Source organism: Talpa occidentalis, unplaced genomic scaffold (genome assembly GCF_014898055.3).
Source record: "Talpa occidentalis isolate TD23 unplaced genomic scaffold, MPIMG_talOcc4v2.1 talOcc4.7, whole genome shotgun sequence".
NCBI classification, from domain to species: domain Eukaryota; kingdom Metazoa; phylum Chordata; class Mammalia; order Eulipotyphla; family Talpidae; genus Talpa; species Talpa occidentalis.
The window spans coordinates 86,549,792-86,567,908 of record NW_023605083.1 but is presented as its reverse complement, the minus strand read 5'-3'; the positions used below and the strand labels follow the sequence as shown (position 1 = coordinate 86,567,908).

General features: G+C 38.2%; 1 protein-coding gene across 2 annotated transcripts in view; it reads left to right on the top strand.

The window, feature by feature from the left end:
- The window catches only part of SMG6 (SMG6 nonsense mediated mRNA decay factor), a 230,289-nt gene that overhangs the window by 117,555 nt on the left and 94,617 nt on the right, over positions 1-18,117 (top strand). The window lies entirely within an intron of this gene.

Sequence of the window (18,117 nt, the reverse complement as noted above, 5' to 3'; positions counted from 1 at the left end):
ATTGAGAAGGGTGTTAAGGGAAAATATCGACCTTTTAGCCGCTGACATCCAGCTCTGTGTCCTGAAAAAAAAAAAAAAAAAAAAGCCCTCTCAACTTCCTTTGGTGTGTGTGTGTGCTCGCTGGCATGTTGTATATACGATCATTTCCTCACTTGTTTAAATAGTGCAGCTTGTGTTGGCAGTGCTCTCACTCAACTCCAAATGGTTTGCATCATGCTTAAAGCACCCTCCCCCCCCAACCTCCCCCTGTACCTCCTTCCCCCAGCCACAAAACTCTGCACTAGGAAAACAGCCAGGGCTTTTTCCCTTCTCTAAGGAGGAGAGTGATAAATAGGTGACTGGAGAGATGCAGACACCATGTGTTAACTTACAAAAAAAGCTTTTAGGAATATGGAGCATTCCCCGCTGCCTGGTTTCTATTTTTCTTCCTCTAAGGATGTGTTTTAACCTGAACTTTTTCTTGACTGTGTGTTTATAGAAAACAAAACCCATTGCCTGTTGCCCTGGTGGGGACTGTGGAACTCTTAGTCTCTGCTTAACATTTGGCTCTTTGGCCAGGTGTGGAGAGTAGGACTGACCCTTCTGCTTCACTTCACATTCTAGTGCAGCAGTTGTTAGACTGGGGAAGTAGCACCCACAGACCCTGGGAGCAGACTCTCCTGTGCTGAACCAGGCAACCCTGTGACTGACCTTTCTGCAGAGTTTTTAGCATCACTTTCCCCAGGGAAGAGGCCTATGGGGAAGAGTCTGCAAATGGCTTCTCAGGAGGAAGTTTTTTGACCTAGATGAAGTATATAGAGAGATATAGGTAGTTTTTTTTTTTTTTAAGTTAGATAGTAAAGAACTAAGTTCTAAACATTGATTGCAAATAGGACATATTTTATATTTGATATAGAAATTTTAAGACTTTTTCTTGTTAGAAAAGAGTTTATGTAATTTGTAGATAATAAAAAGAAGAAAAAAATTAGCCGTAATCCCTCTATTCAGACTTACTTTTGTAAGTCATACATACTAATGTTTAACCTATAACTTCTAAAATATGTACACACATACTTTAAAAAAAATACTGGGGTCATATTAAGCATACTATTTGTAATCTGCTTTTTTCACTTAAAAAAATTTTTTTAAGATTTATTTATTTACTTATACAAGCACTGTGTACAGTCAGAAGCGCGGGAGGGTGAGAGAATTCACCAGAGTCAGAGCAGGGAGCAGAACAGCCAGACTGACGAAGTACACTGCTGAGGGGAGCAGCGGGCGTGTCAGGAGAGGTCTGCGCACCATGTGGGACCCTCGCCTGGCTGCCGGGGATCAAACCCACTCTGCAGAGGCTGCGGGCAGCTTCGCAGCCCAGCGCTCAACCGCTGCGCCATCGGGGAGGCCCTTAAAATTATTTTTGATAATTAATCATGTAGAATCATTTTGGGTGATTGCTTAGTATTCTATATGCCAAGATTTCTTTAGTCTTTGCTTTACTGATCCAAATAATAAGCTAATTTTTACACTATAAACTGTGAAGTGTTTCCTCATAGCACATTTTTTTGGCATATATTTCCTTTGGTTAAATTTCTGTAAGTAGGTAAAAATTCTAGACATTGACTTATCAAAACTCCATACTCCATGGTTGCATTTAATAGCTAATGAATCTTCAGTATGTGACAACCTCTCCTTCCCAAGAGGAATACTCTTTTTATGCTTTTCCAGCAAAAAAGTTGAATTCTTGCTCTTCTAGTCTCAGAAGGGTATAATAATAGGGGATAGTAGACTCTTAGGCTGAATACAGCTAACATAAGATACTTTATTGAAGATGTTCAGTTAGAAGTTATGAGAGAAATTGACTAACTATGACTTAGGTCAGAACAGGTACTATTCTTTTGTGATCACAAGATGGATTGACTTCACTTGGTGCTTTCGGGAGTTGACTGTTGGGCTAGAGGTCTTTTAATGCAGAACAGGTAAGAAGTCCTAACTAGTGTCAGGCTTCCTAAACTCTTATCTTCTCATCAACTCTCCCAGCTTCAGTGTCAGTGTATGTTATATACATCCATACAATACAGTATATGATTTGGCCAGAGAAGAACACAGAGCCAGCATCATGCCTTTAGCCTGTAGTAATGATTCAAAGGCTCTCCAGGGCACTTGCTGCTCATTGAGGCTAAGGTAGATCTCCATTTCAAGGACCATGAAATAGGTATGTCACACATAACATCTCCAAATCTAAGTCCTTGAATTTCTCTTCCCCAAACTTTGTTTTAGTCTTCCCTTATTGATAATTGACATTTGCCTTTTGGATTGCCCATTCAAAATTCTTGGTGCTCCTCTCTTTTTCCCTCACACCTCCATATGTAATCCATCAGCAGTTTTGTCTTTTTTGCCTTCAAAATAAATACAGGTACAATTGTTTCTTACTGCTGCACCTTAATTAGAGTCATTGAAATGCCTTCCAGCTGGTTTCTATAGTTCTTCCTTCCTCCTACTCTGCAGTCTATTTTCAGCATAGCAACTGGGATTGTCTTTTAAAACATCAATAAGATGACATCGTTTTGCTGTTCAAAACCTTTAATGACTGCTCTTCTCACTTAGAGTAAAAGCCAAAGTTTTAACAATAACCCTCAATACCTTCAGTAATCTGATGCGACCTCTATACCCTTAACTGACTTCAGTGCCTACTGCTCTCCTCTTACCCACTGTGCTTCAGTCATTTTGGCATCCTTATTGTTCCACAAACAAGCCAAACACTCATGCCTAAGGAGGATCTTTGCACTTGCTTTCCACTTAACCTGGTATACCCTGTCCCCAGAAAGCTGTGTGACTTTCTTATTTCCTTCTAAATGTCACCTCGTTAGAGAGGTCTTCTCTGGCTACCCTAACACTTTTTAAAATGATACCTGCCTTTCTTTCCTTTTTTTTTCTGCTTTATTCTCCATGACAGGAAAAAAATAATGTATCTTGAATATCTAGCATTTATCAGATCCTTACTAGGTACCTCCCTACAATAATTAACTTCTCACAGTAATCCTGCCAAGTAAGTATTAGTACCTTGGTTTTATAAAAGAGGTGATTAAGGCTCAAAAAGAGAGTGAAGAATGATGATAAACCCATGTAGGTCATTTCCGTGACTGACCTAGATTACTATGAATGTGTCAGAGGAAATCTTTAGGAATTCTTCACCTTTTAGGAATCTCAAAAAAAAGACATTTTCTTCAGCTTCTAGTATTCACCACTAAGATATGTAAAATATCTTGAGGACTCATCAGTAGCAGCAACATGAGCAGTTTTGTTGCTGGTCAGTACTAGTCACATGTCCCATCCAGTCTTGATATTCATTCAACAGATATTTGCTGAGATTATGTGTATCACACTGTTGTCCTGCACGTGCAGCATGTGAGATCCAGACTTGCATTCTCTTAGTTTGGAAGACAGTTTGTGGCATAGATAAAGATGTGAGAAGCAACATAAGTCATTTTGAACCTATAATAAGGAGGACTTTTGAAATTTTGTTGAACTGGTAAGTATCTACATGAACGCATTGCTAAGGATCACAGATATAGCATTAACATATCATTGTATTTCCTACACATTTTCTAAGGAACTCTAATTTTATATGTTCTTCATTGATAGGTGAAAAGAAGTATTTTTATGATCATTTAAGTTAGGGTAAAGCAATGTTAAATAGAACCCATTACTGCAAGACTTCTTGGAGGGCCTCCCCGGTGGCGCAGCGGTTGAGCGCTGAATTCTCTCACCCTCCCTCACTTCTCACTGTACCCAGTGCTTGTATAAATAAATAAAAATAAATCTTTAAAAAAAAAAAAAAACTACAAACAAAAAAAAGACTTCTTGGAGCTTTTAATGTAGTGATATTGTAAGAAGGTTAGCCTTTGCAATGTTTCCCAAATTTAGGTCACCTTTGATCATTTTGACTTACTTGAACATCTTGCAGGATTAGTATTCTTATAGGGCAAGTAAGAGGAGAGAAAACAGATTGCTATTGGGATTGTCCAGAAATGAGATAAAAAGTACAAATTAGGGTAAAAGTATAGAGTGGAGCTGGTTGCATTTTGGGAAGTCCATCACAGATGTTGAAGCCAATTAGAGCCAACCAGGGGAAAGAACGTGGCTGCTAAGTACCTAAATTCGGAGGTTAAGTAGTTTATCTGAGGTCATGTAGTTAGTAAGGAAGTACAGGATTAGAACCCTTGTCTGTATGACTTTAAAACTCATGTTCAATTGAATGATTTGCTGTCTGGGATTTACTTCAAAATAATCTATGGGGTAGAGGGGCAGTTAACGGTTTAAAAGAAAGAAAATAAAGGTCAGAAATCAATCATTGTGAAATCTAAATAGTGGATACATTGAGTTCATTATTGTATTTTGCCTTGTAAATGTTTGAAATTTTCCATAATAATAAGTTTTACAAAGAATGGTAAGTAGTCATCCTGAAAACAAAATAAAATTCTTCATCTTTTCTGCCACATTACAGTGCTTAAGTGAAAAATAATCAAACCATAATAATAACAAAGTTAAGCTCTCACAGTTATATTCCAGGCATCATGGTAAACTCTTTACTTGTATTTTCTCATTAAAACTACAACAACCCTGGGCCTCCCAGGTGGCGCAAGGGGTTAAGATGCAACCTGTGAAGCTAGCCGCACACTGCAGCACGAGTTCAGTGCCCGGCCTGGGAGCTACCCACATGGCGCAGCAGACCTCTCTTGACTCCCCTCAGCAGTGTATTTCAGTCAGTCTGCCTGTTCTGTTCCCCACTCTGTCTCTGGTGAATCCTCTCACCCGCACCCCCCAACTCTCCCCTCTGCCCCAGCACTTATATGCATAAATAAATAAATCTTTAAAAAAAAAAAAAACAAAAAACTACAACAACCCTTTAGACATATATGGATGTGATGAAAAGGAAGTTGTTTTACAATGTTGTGCTTTAGTCAGTATCAGAAAGGCTTAACTATCCGGCCTCCCTGGTGGTGCAAGGGCTTAAGTCTCAGCACTGTGAAGCTATCCGCAGCCACTGCAGCATGACAGGAGTTCACTGGCCAGGTTGCTGACTAACCCACATGATGCAGCAGACCTCTCTGGTCTGCCCATTGCTCCCCTGAGCAGTGTATTTCAGTCAGTCTGCCTGATTCTGCTCCTTACTCTTGTCTCTGTCTCTGGTGGATCCTTCCCACCCCCCACCCCTCCGTACCTTTGACCTGTTCCCCAGCTCTTGTATGCATAAATAAATAAATCTTTTTTAAAAAAAAGAAAGGCTTAATTATCATCTTCAAAATATACTCATGTGATTGTGTATCTATAGGTGATACTAAATAAGAAGCTATCTAGTGAAAGACCCTGCCTTTTCTTAGGCTCTAGAGCTCTAGTTATTCAATGTATACCACAGCATTAATATCATAAATAGATACAAACAGTCCTCATTGTAACACTCCCCTGTAGATTAACCTGTGATCTTTGTCTTCCTCCCCATATTGTCTGACCAAAGACCAAATTGGAGAACTTTTCAACAAGCTAATATGGGACTGCTCTTTGGCATGATTAGAAATATATGTCACATTATAAGGTCATATTGTAAGTCTCACTTTACATCCCAATTATATTTGCTTTGTATCTGAATTTAGGATCCCAGAGACTCATTAAGAAAAATGTCTTGCTGGGCTTCCCCTGGTGGCCAGGCAGTTGAGCATAGCGCTGTGGAGCTGTCCGCAGCCTTTGTAGCGCCGGTTCGATCCGGCTGGCGAGGGTCCCACGTGGCAGGGCAGACCTCTCCTGTCTGGCCCGCTGCTCCCCTCAGCAGTGTATTTCATCGGTCTGCCTGTTCTGTTCCCTGCTTTGTCGCTGGTGAATCCTCTCACCCTCCCACACATCTGGCCTGTACCCTGGTTCTTGTATAAATAAATCAATCTTTAAAAAAAGGAAAAGAAAAATGTCTTGTTGAGGTTAATATAAGACTTAAATTGTCCAATTTTTGGATCTACTGGCTTGTCTGCTTGTTTATTTGTTAAGTGACATTTCTTGATGTTTGTTGTGCATATAATTACTAAAAAGCTTTTAAAATAGAAAATACGCTTTGCTTTGTTTTATGTTTTTTATATATCTTTGTGGAGATGGATAGATGGATGGAGAGACAGACAGACATACAGGGGCGGGGGGCGAAATATCTTTCTTTGTTCGTCTGGAAAATATTTAAGTGCTTGTTACCTGTGACTAATTTGTTGAAAAACATGCTTGATCCTCTGTTCTCAAAGTATCAATATCAAGCATTAAAAAAAATTGATTATTAGTATCCCATATTTAAGATGTGGAAATTAGAACTGCTTACAATATATATTTGCTTTTTACACAATTGCATTATGTTTCTAGAATTATAATAATTATTTATAGTTAATTTCATTTTTTTTTTTTTTAAATTTTTTAAAAGATTTATTTATTTATACAAGAACCAGGTTATAGGCCAGATGTGCGGGGTGGGTGTGAGAGGATTCAACAGAGACAGAATGGGGAACAGAACAGGCAGACTGACTGAAATACACTGCTGAGGGGAGCAGCAGGTGAGACAGGAGAGGTCTGCCATGCCATGTGGGTTGCTCCGTGGCCGGCAGGGATCGAACCAGCACTGCAGAGGCTGAGGACAGCTTCACAGCACTGCGCTCAACCGCCTGTGCCACCAGGGAGGCCCCTCATTTTATTTTCAATGCTCACCTTCAGTCTTTATATACTGTGACTTCCCCATTCTTATGTTATTTATGACTTCATTTTTTATTCAAATGCAACATGAGAATTTTTTTCAGCAAAGAACATGAGAATTTTTTTCAGCAAAGATATGGTTACTTCTTAACAAGATAACTTTTTAAAAACACACCAATAATATGCATACTACACAAGAGAATCAAACAATTCATAAAATATATAAAGACAAAAACTACCCTTCAGGGTTAACCTATGGAAACAATTTAATATTGGTCTTTTGTAGATCAGTTGAGACATATATATATACACACACACACACACACACAAACTATTACAATGGCAGTGTGCTAACATTCTCTTCCTTCCTTTGCTCTTTTCATTTAAATTGCATCAAGGGCATTCTTTTTTTTTTTTTTTTTTTTTTTTTTTTTGTGGGACCCTCGCCTGCGGCTGGGGAACAAAGCAGCACTACAGAGGCTGTGGGCAGCCCCGCAGCCCAGCACTCAACTGCTGAGCCACCAGGGGAGGTCCAAGGGCATGCTTTATGACTACTTTTTGAATATTTATGTTTTGAAATTTTTCTTAATTTGCCCTTCCACATGTGTGTCAACTTGACTCAGGTCAACATTCTGCCTCCTTCCTTGCCCTTGAAACAATAGGTAATATTCCATTGCATGAATGGTTAGGAAAAATTGGCCAGAAACCTTATTTTCCTTCCTTTTTCGGTAAACTTTTGTCTGTTGTGGTCCAGCATGGGTAACGTACAACTTTTTTAACTGTGAATTTCATACTGTGTGAGAATTTGTTTAAATGTTGGGCTCTGTGTTTGATTTTTCATGTTACCTGATGAGTTTTTTAAATATGCAGACCCAGGGGCCTCCCCGGTGGCGCAGCGGTTGAGCGCTGGGTTGCGAAGCTGCCCGCGGCCTCTGCAGCGCCGGTTCGATCCCCGGCTGCTCCCCGGCCACCGGAGGAGGGTCCCACATGGCACGCAGACCTCTCCTGCCGCCCGCTGCTCCCCTCAGCAGTGTACTTCAGTCCTTCTGCCTGCTCTGCTCCCCACTCTGGCTCTGGTGAATTCTCTCACCCTCCCGCACTTCTGACTGTACCCAGTGCATGTATAAACAAACAAACAAATAAATAAAAAAAAAAAAAACTTTTAAAAAAAAATAAATAAATAAATATGCAGACCCAGATCTATCTTTGGACCAGAAAAGTTTTCATACGATATATCTTTGATTGCTAATATTCTGTTTATTCTATTCGTTTTTCATTAATTTCTGTTCTAATATATTAGGTCTCCTTTGTCCTCGGTATCTCTTGTCATCATTTTAATCTCTTTTTTCTCTGACTCTATTCTTAGAGGACTTTTCTGTGTAATTGATTCATATTTTTACACTGCCAATTCTACTTTTTACTGCTTCTAATTCAGCTTTTTAAGATACTGTTGCATTGTTTGTTTTCTTACATTATTTCCCTTTTTTATCCAGTAACCTTTATATTTTTGTCTTTTATTTAGGTCCCTCTTACCTATATTTGTTTTATCGTTGACAACTTTTAGCATACTTCATAGAATGTTATGATTTAAAAAATTTGATTGTAAGACTAAAGCAGATACTATCTTTTTGTGTAACATTCCCCCCCCCCCAAAAAAAAAAAGCTTGTTTCTCTCTTTGCATGCTGTTGGATTTCTACAATCTGAGTCTGACCATTTGTATTTCTTTGAACAAAAGAACCTCCAAAACAGGTTAGGTAGGTTCTCACTGGGTGCCTTCTTTGCCTGCAAATATAATTTAGAATTCCCTTCTCTAGTCTATAGCTGGTTGATACAAGTTTGTATTACTGAGTCACCACCCTGAAGGGAGTTAATAGGCGGCCAGGTAGTGTGCAATCTCAGTAAATTAATTTGTATTCTACACTTTCTGTTCTGTATATAGCAGAACTATATACCTAGAGTTAGTCTCCTGTGCCCCGTCTCTCTTTCACATAAATAATATAGCAATTTCTTATCTTCTTCCTGGAGCCATGGCCTACCATGTCAAGAGGGAATTCCACCTTCTGACCACTTCCCATTTAGTATGGTAATGTAACTTGGGCCTCTCTGAACTGATTATGAGAGGTACTGACTTGTAGTTGTGAAGAAGCTTCCAAATGGTATTATGTATCTGCCCCATGTTCTCACCCTTTGTGGTAAGCATAATAATGGTCCTTCTAAGAAGGTTCGCATCTTAATCCAGCAAATGTATTAACTTACAAGGCAGTAGGCTTTTGCAGAGGAAACTAAAATAAGGATCTTGAGATAGAAGCTGACCCTGGATTATCCAGATGGGTTTAATGTAGTCACAAGGATCCTTAAGAAAGCAGAAGTGTCAGTCAGGAAAAGGAGATGTGATTGATGCTGGAATCATTTGGGGAGGAAAGAAAAGGAAAGGAAAATGGGAAATTTGGAGATAGTATGCTGTTGGCTTTGAAGATAGAAGAAAGGACATTAGCTGAAGAATGCAGGTGACCTCTAGATTCTGGGAAAGGTAAGGAAGCAGATTTCTTCCATAGAGCCTTGAAAATAAACGCCTACCAACACCTTCAGCTTAGGACTTCTGATCTCCAGACCTGTAAAGTAATAAACTGTAATTTTTTAAAGCCCTTAAAAATCAGGTATTTTGTTACAGCAACAATACATACTTTGGACCTTCCTGGTGGCCTAGGGGTTAAGTCTTAGCACTACCGCTGCTACGGCCTGAGTTTGATTCCCGGCCAGGGAACTAACCCACATATGGCTCAGCAGACCTCTCCTGTCTCATCTGCTGCTCCTCTTAGCAGTGTATTTCAGTAGATCTGCCTGTTCTGCTCCCCATTCTGGTGAATCCTTTCACACCCTACCCCCACACCTCTGGCCTACACCCCAGTTCTATGCAAAAAAAAAGAAAATATATACTTTAAAAATCCAATGAGGACAAATTATAAGATTAATAAATGAATTTCAAAAAGTTGCTAGATATAGAGTGAATATACAAAAATCAATTTCATAGCTGTATACTAACATCAAACAAAATGAAATGTTTTTAAAAATTGCCTTCCTACATGTGAAAGCTAAATGCTTCCTTCTTACTCAGTTTGATCACCTCAGTTGGGATAGTGTAAGTAGAGTCATTTTATTCAGAAATCTATGTTTTTAAAGATGTTTTTCTAAAAAATTTTTAAAAGATTTATTTATTTATACATACAAGAACTGGGGTACAGACCAGAGTTGTGGGGGGGTGGGAGGATTCACCAGTGACAGAGTGGGAAATAGAACAGGCAGATTGACTGAAATACACTGCTGAGGGGAGCAGTGGGTGAGTCAGGAGAGTTCTGCTGTGCAATGTGGGTAGCTCCCTGCGGGGGAATTGAATGTGTGCTACAGTGGCTGCAGCGAACTTCATAGGTTGCGTCTTAACCCCTTGCGCCACCAGGGAGGCCCCTAAAAATAATTTTTGTTTTACAAAATAGTCATTCATTTTAGAAGTATTAGAAAAATCTAGATTAACAAAAAGGAAAAGATTCCTTTATCTTTCCATACTGCTTGAGTGGGTGGATGGATGGATGAATGAATGGGCATATGTGACTTTTTTTTGCATCTTAAGAGAAATAGAATTAAACTATATATACTGTTTTGTAATCTGCTTTTTGTTCAGTTAGCAATCAATATAACCTGAATAGATTTCCCATGTTAACCCATGTAAATTTTAATGGCTGCATTATATTAATTTGTATGGACTTTACCATATTTGTTTAGTCCTCAGCCATTAGACATTTTAGGAAGTTACTGACTTTGTAGTTTTATAAATGATGCCATCTGAAGCAACCTTATACAGAATTCCATATATATATATATATATATATATATATATAATATTTCATTAGTTAATTAAGGTAAAATTTCAAAGCAGGTTAAACAGGGTATGTAGATTTTTAAGACTTTTGATAGATAATAGTAAATTATCCTCCAAAAATCTTTCTAGTTGTTCAAATTGCAGAATAGAAAATTGTTTTCTAACATTCTCACCAATCCTGAATAGTAAAATATTTTGTAACTTTGCCAGAGATGGCCAAAAAATTGTCATCTCATTGTTTTTATTTTTATGCTTTGATTACTAATAGGATTGATTTTTTAAAGTATTAGGTTTATTGGTTATGTGTGTTAGTATTATATTCTTTGTAAATTGCCTTAATTCTTTGCCCATTTTGCCATTTGAATACGCATCCATTTTTTTCTAAATGACCTATGAAAAGTATTTATGAAGAGCTTTTGAACTTTCTTTGGTTACCCTGTACAAGAGTTTTTTAAATCAAATTTTATTGATTTATCATTCATTTACAAAACAGTTTTAACATTTTGGGAGTATAACTTCATATCCTGGTATGTGCACATTACTTTTCTCAACCACCACCAAAGCTCCACTACTCTTATCATATATACTCTCTACCATTTCTTCCCACTCTCCCTTTGGTAACCACCATATTTTTCAGAGTCTAAGAGGGTTTTTTTAGGTTGTGATTTGCTAGTTTGTTTTCTTTGGTTATTTATATTTCACAAATGAGTGAAACAATCTGGTAATTGTCTTTCACTTTGACTTATTTCATTTAGTATAATCACTTCAGGTTTCATCCATAATACCTGCAAAAGGCCCAATTTCATATTTTAAAAAGCTGAGTAGTATTGCATTGAGTATATATACAATGTCTTTATCCAGTCATCTGGGAATTTAGAATGATTTTAGGTTGGGAATTCAGGTTGAATTCATGTCTTGGATATTGTGAATAATGTTGCTATGAGCATAGGGGTACACTACCTTTCTGTATTAGTGTTTCTATATTCTTTTTTTTTTTAAAGATTTATATATTTATGCATGCAAGAGCTGAGATGTAGGCCAGAGGTATGGGGCAGGGGTGGGGGAAGGAGTGAAAGGATTCACCAGAGACAGAATGGGGAGCAAATCAGGCAGATCTACTGAAATACACTGCTGAGGAGAGCAGTAGGTGAGACAGGAGAGGTCTGCTGCACCATGTGGGTCACCTCCTTGGCCGGATATCAAACTCATGCTGCAGTAGCTGGGGATTGCTTCTCAGTGCTAATGCTTAACCCCTTGTGCTGCCATGGAGGCCCCATGTTTCCATATTCTTAATACCTGGAAATAATATTGCTGGATCATATATTTCCATTTTCAGTTTTTTAAAGGCATCTCCATACTGTTTTACATGGAGGCTGCTCCAGTTTACTTTCCCACCAACAGTGAATGAGAGTTCCTTTTTTTATATACCCTGGCCAACAACTTGTTATTTCCAGTTTTTTTTTTTTTAAGATTTTATTTATGTATGCATTCAAGAGCTAGGGTACAGGCTAGAGGTGTGGGAGGTGAGAGGATTCACCAGAGACAGAGCAGGGAACAGAACAGGCAGACCAACCGAAGTACACTGCTGAGGGGAGCAATGGGCGAGCCAGGAGAGGTCTGCTGCACCATGTGGATAGCTCCCTGGCTGGCCAGGGGATCGAACTCATGCTGCAGAGGCTGCTGACAACTTCATAGGCTGTGTTTCAACACCCTGTGCCACCAGGGAGGCCCTATTTCCAGTCTTTTTGATATAGCTCATTCTCACAGGTGTGAATTGATTCTCATTGTGATTTTGATTTGTATTATTCTTATTATAAGTGATTTTGAGCATTTTTTCTTGTGCATATGGTCCATCTGTATGTCTTCTTTGGAGAAGTGTCTTTTTCCCATTTTTTGACTGGGTATTTTTGTTGTTGTTCAGTTGTTTGAGTTCTTTATATATTTTGGAAGTTAACTCTTTCTTGGACTTAATGTACAAATATCCCAATCCATTGACTGCCTTTTTATTTTTGTGGTGGTTTCCTTCATGGTACAAAAGTTTTTAGTTTAATGTGCTCCCATATGTTTATTTTTGCTTTTGTTTTCCTTGCTGTTGGAGTTGAGGCCCCAAATGCCTTTCTGAGGCTGATATCCAGCAATAAATGGTTTGTTCTCCATGTTTTTTATAATTTCAGGTCTTATCTCCAAGTCTTTAATCCATTTTTTTTAAGATTTATTTATTTATACATACAAGAACTGGGGTACTGGCCAGAGGTGTGGGGGGTGAGAGGATTCACCAGAGACAGAGTGGGGAACAGAACAGGCAGACTGACTGAAATACACTGCTGAGGGGAGCAGCAGGTGAGGTCTGCTGCACCATGTGGGTGTCTCCCTGACTGGGGATCGAACTCGTGCTGCAGTGGTTGCCTGTAGCTTCATAGGTTGTGTCTTAACCCCTTGCACCACCAAGGAGGCCAATCTTTAATCCATTTTTAGTTAATTTTTATATATGTGGAGTTAAATAATGTTCTACTTTTTATTTTTTTGCCATGTGGCTGTCCCACATTTCCCACAACTATTAGTTGAAAAAACTTCCCTTTCTCCCATAGTTGTGGCTCTAATGTCATAGATTAGCTGTTCATATATATGGGGGTTTATTTCTGAACTCTCAGTTTTGATTTGTTGGTCTGCATTTCTGTTTTGTTCTAGTGCCATACTGTTTTAAGTACTATTGCTTTGTAGTATAATTTTAGGTCAAAGTACATTATACTGCCATTTTTTTCCTTTTCTCTCAGGAATATCTTTGGCTATTCTGGGTCTTTTGTGGTTCTATACAATTTTAGAATTTTTTGTTTGTTTGTTTCCTTGAAACATGTCATTGGGATTTTGATAGGTATTGTGCTGAAATGCTGTAAATTGATTTAGGCAATATGGCCATTCAACAGTGTTTTATCCTTCTATTCCATGAACACATGATATCTTTCCATTTCTTTGTGTCGTCTTTTGTTTCTTTTAACAGTCTTATTATAGTTTCCAACATGTAGGTCTTCATCTCTTTTTTTAAGTTTATTCCCAGATATTTCAACTTTCTTGTTGCAATTGCAAATGGATTTATTTTTCTTTCTTTAATTTTCATTTTATTTATTTTTTGAGTAGAAGAACTGAGCTGTAGGCCAGAGGTGCAGGGGGTGAGTGGATTCATCAGAGACAGAGTGGGGGGCAGAGCAGGCAGATTTACTGAAATACACTGCTAAGGTGACCAGCAGGTGAGACAGGAAACGTTTGCTGTGCCATATGTGGGTTATCCCCTGACCAGGAATTGAACTCAGGCCACAGCAGTGATAGCACTGAGACTTAACTAGGCTACTGGGGTTGCCCCTGGATTATTTTCTTAATTTCCTCAAAAGACTAATCAATACAAAGTAAAAATCAAAATCAACAAGTAACTGTAAATCAGAGACACACTAGGGGCAGCGGGGAGGGAGGGGTGGGAAAAGGAAGGACTGGAGTCAAAATAAGGGGGGAGATGCAATTGTATGGTGAATATAACCAAAATGAAAATGCATACATTGTGCAAAGATGAAAAAAGATGTAAGAATTACATAAAATGAAATATTTAAATTTAAAAAAATTTCTCTTTCCTCTAATTCATTATTTGCATATAGAAATGCAACCTATATTTTATATTCATTTTGTATCCTGCTACTTGTCCATTTTCATTTATTACTTCTAGTAGTTGTTTTTGGTAGAGTCTTAAGAATTTTCTATGTATATAATCATGTCATCTGCAAATAGTTGTAGTTTTACCTCTCCTTTTCCAGTCCTTACTCCTTTTATGTCCTTTTCTTGACTTAATTTTCCTAGCTAGGACTTCCAATACTGTGTTGAAAAGCAGTGGTGAGAGTGGCCATCATTGTCTTGGTTTTGTTCATGGAGAAAAAGCTTTCAGTTTTTCACCACTGAGTTTGATGTTACCTGTGGGTTTGTCACTAATGGTCTTATGTTCAGGTATGTTCTTTTTATTCCCAGTTTATTGAGTTCTTATCATAAATGGGTATTGAATCTTGTCAAAAGTTTTCTCAGTATCTATTGATGTGATCATGTGTTTTTTCTTTCTCCTTCATGCGATGAATTACATTGATTGATTTGTATATGTTGAATCCATCCTTGCATCCCTGGAATCAATACCACCTAGTCATTATGTATGATTCTCTTAATATATTGCTTGATTCAATTTGCCAAAATACTGTCTAGGATTTTTGTTACTATGTTCATTAGAAATGTTGGTCTGTAGTTTTCCTTTTTCGTTCTGCCATTGTCTGGTTTGGGGATTAGGATAATGTGGCCTTGTAAATTGTGTTTGGGAGTGTCGCTCTCCCTCCTCCCAAGATGTTTCTATATTGAGAATGGGATGAGAACCTTGGAAACTTTGAAGGAGAGGTATAGCACTCTGTTTTATAGGCAGTAAGAACATGTGTGGCCCTGTGTTATACCATGCTAGAAACAGCTTTGTTTGTTTTCACCCTTGGAATTAGTTTGTCCTTCTTACAACTCCCTTTCTATCTTTCTATGGAAAAATCATTTCTAATTAAATACTTAGAAATGAATTATGAGCTGTATTTTTTTTTTCATTTTGCCTGTTTAATTGAAGGAGTCCTTGATATGGATATAGTTAAACTTAGTAAAAGTTACTGTAGCGTTATTGGAAAGTCCTCCGGTTTATATCTAGAAAATCTTAAAAATTCAGATTTGGAGTATGGGGAGGACTTCTCACTTCTTCTCACTTGATGGCCACTTTGTTTGATGATTCTTTTAACCACAGTGACCCTTTGGTTCTGAACTGACAATTTATGGTTTTCTCTCTGCCTACCTCATTGTTGCCACCTTTTTTGTGTTCTGTCTCACCTCTTTACTAATTATTTATAAATTTATAGAATTATTGGGCCTCCCCGGTGGTGCAGCGGTTGAGCGCTGGGTTGTGAAGCTGCCCGCAGCCTCCGCGGCTGCTCCCTGGCCACAGGAGGGTCCCACATGGCGCGCAGACCTCTCCTGCTGCCCGCTGCTCCCCTCAGCAGTGTGCTTTGGTCCTTCTGCCTGCTCTGCTCCCCGCTCTGGCTCTGGTGAATTCTCTCACCCTCCCGCACTTCTGACTGTACCCAGTGCTTGTATAAACAAAACAAACAAACAAATAAATAAATAAAACATGCCTCTATAAAAAAATAAATAAAATTAAAAAAAATAGAATTATTAATTACCACTTCCTTTTACTCCAGACTGTTCCTTAAGATCCTATTAGTTACTGCCTAATTTATAAAATTGATTCCCCAAATAGGCCCTGTTGAATTTGGTTATCTTTATATAAACCTATACTATGAATAGGTCAATGACTAGGTTTTCTTTTTGTTCTGGGATTGTAATTATCACACCTTAGTGTTCATCAGAATCACCAGGAGGCCTTGTTTAATTGCTGGGCCCCACCCCAAGAGTTTCTGATTAGTGAGAAGGAGGGGAGACTCAAAAGTTGAATGTCTAATGAGTTTTCAGGTGATGCTGTTGATAGGGGTTCCACAGTTTGAGAATCACTATTTTTAGAAATTTGGTGACTACTAGGGTTGCAGGCACTAGGGAAGATTTTGGCCTTTGTAAAAATAATAAAATAATAATACAAGATTATTAAAGATTCTATTTTTAGTTTCGGCTTATAACACACATTACCTTGAGTGTTCATACCCTCCATGTTGCCAGGCAGCTTTCCAAAGAGAAATATATTCAGGATGCTATAAATATATTTTTCTTGATTATGTTTGAGAAGTCACATATCTGGGTTTCCTTTCCCATGAAACAACTGATTTTTAGTGAGTGTTTATCATGTACAAGGCTTGTTATAATGCTTTGCATTATCTCATTAAATTTCATAAAAGCCTTGTGTGAATTTCATGTATAGGAAAGACTTGCCCAGAATGACACAACTAAGAATGAAGGAATCAAACCCAAGCAATCCAAGTCTAGACAGAGCACACAACTACAAAGATAGTAATATGGTGATTGAACAAACTGTTGCTTAGTACTTCCAGTTCTCCTCCCAACTTTGACAGTTCTTTTATTTTCACTGGGAGTTTGATTTCTCATGTGTTGCTTCGAAACTATTAACCTGGTTGAGGGAGATTATCTCGTCTTCCATAGTAGTTCTAAGGATAAACAAAGAAATAAAAGTTCATAGTAAGGTAATGGATGCTCAGATTGAATTCTCCTTCCTTCTCTCTGGCTTAGATGTTCTTCTAATATTGGGATGCTCTGGTAATAAGGATACTAGAATATCTAGAATATGAGGCTTAGGCGAAAGAACTTGATTTGGGGGGACAAACCGTTGAGAATGCTATAATATATAATATATAGAACAGTGATTGAATATGCACAGGATGACCTACATTGTTTTAGAAGTGTATCTAAGAGCAAAAAAGTCTTGAGAGTAGAGATAGTGCAACTTCCAAGGATCAGAAGATAGGACAATGTCCTGGACTCTACACTTTGCACACAGGATTGGTTACAGATGAACAGTGACCCAAAGTTGGCTGATAGAGATAAATGATGCATAAAAACCTAAAGGTCAGTGATGTAAGCATGTCTGTGTGGGTGTGTGGGTGTCTATCTACAGTATATAGCTGGTCCTCTAATGATGTAATTTTGTTCAGTGTCATTGCATTATAACATTAATGAAAGAAAAGCAATCCTGGCTGACAATAAACAAAAACAATGTTATTCAAAGATCTAATTTATAATAGCAATATGTCATTTCACATAGAATCGTGGTTTCCAAGTACATATCAATGACAACTTTAAGTGAGGACTTACTTTGCTTAAAAACCTTTGGTTCAAGACTTAATTCTTGATGGTTGCCATCAGTGTTAGGTGTTAAAATCTCTTTACTCTGGCAGTGCTAGAATTCACACATCCCGGTCCCTAGGCAGTACTCTTTCTCAGCACTGCTGTACTTCTAATACTTCTCTGTCTCACTCTGAGTCCTGTAGCAACTGTCATCTGGTAAGCTTCTGGTGGCCTTGGCCTGCATATGCACAGTTCGTCCTTCATCTCACATGTACTTGATGTCCTTTCTTTACACAGCTTCTTTCTGTTTCCTTACTCACAGATTCCATCCCTTCACCTGCCTCAGATCCTATTCTCTGCCTCCTCTCCTTGACAAGATCATTGTAATGTCTTTTGGGTTCAGCTTTCTGTGTTGAGACATTTCAAAGTTGAGATATTTTCCCCAAGCAGGAGACTAAGTGATCATAGGCTCATTTCATGAGTTTCTTTTCTCTCAGGGACAAGTCTTGCACTGCCTAAAAACAGTTGTCTCATATATTTTATAGCTATTTATGGTGGGATGTTTAGTTTAGTACCAGTTACTCCCTCATGGTCAGAAATGAAAGAACTGTTTTTCCTTTTTAATTACAAAAGTAACCCAAAAGTAACCTATATTAAAATAATGTAGAATATAGAAAATGAGAATATAAGTGTCTCCTTTCCAAAGTTGATTGCTGTTATCAGTTTGGCAACCATCCTTGTG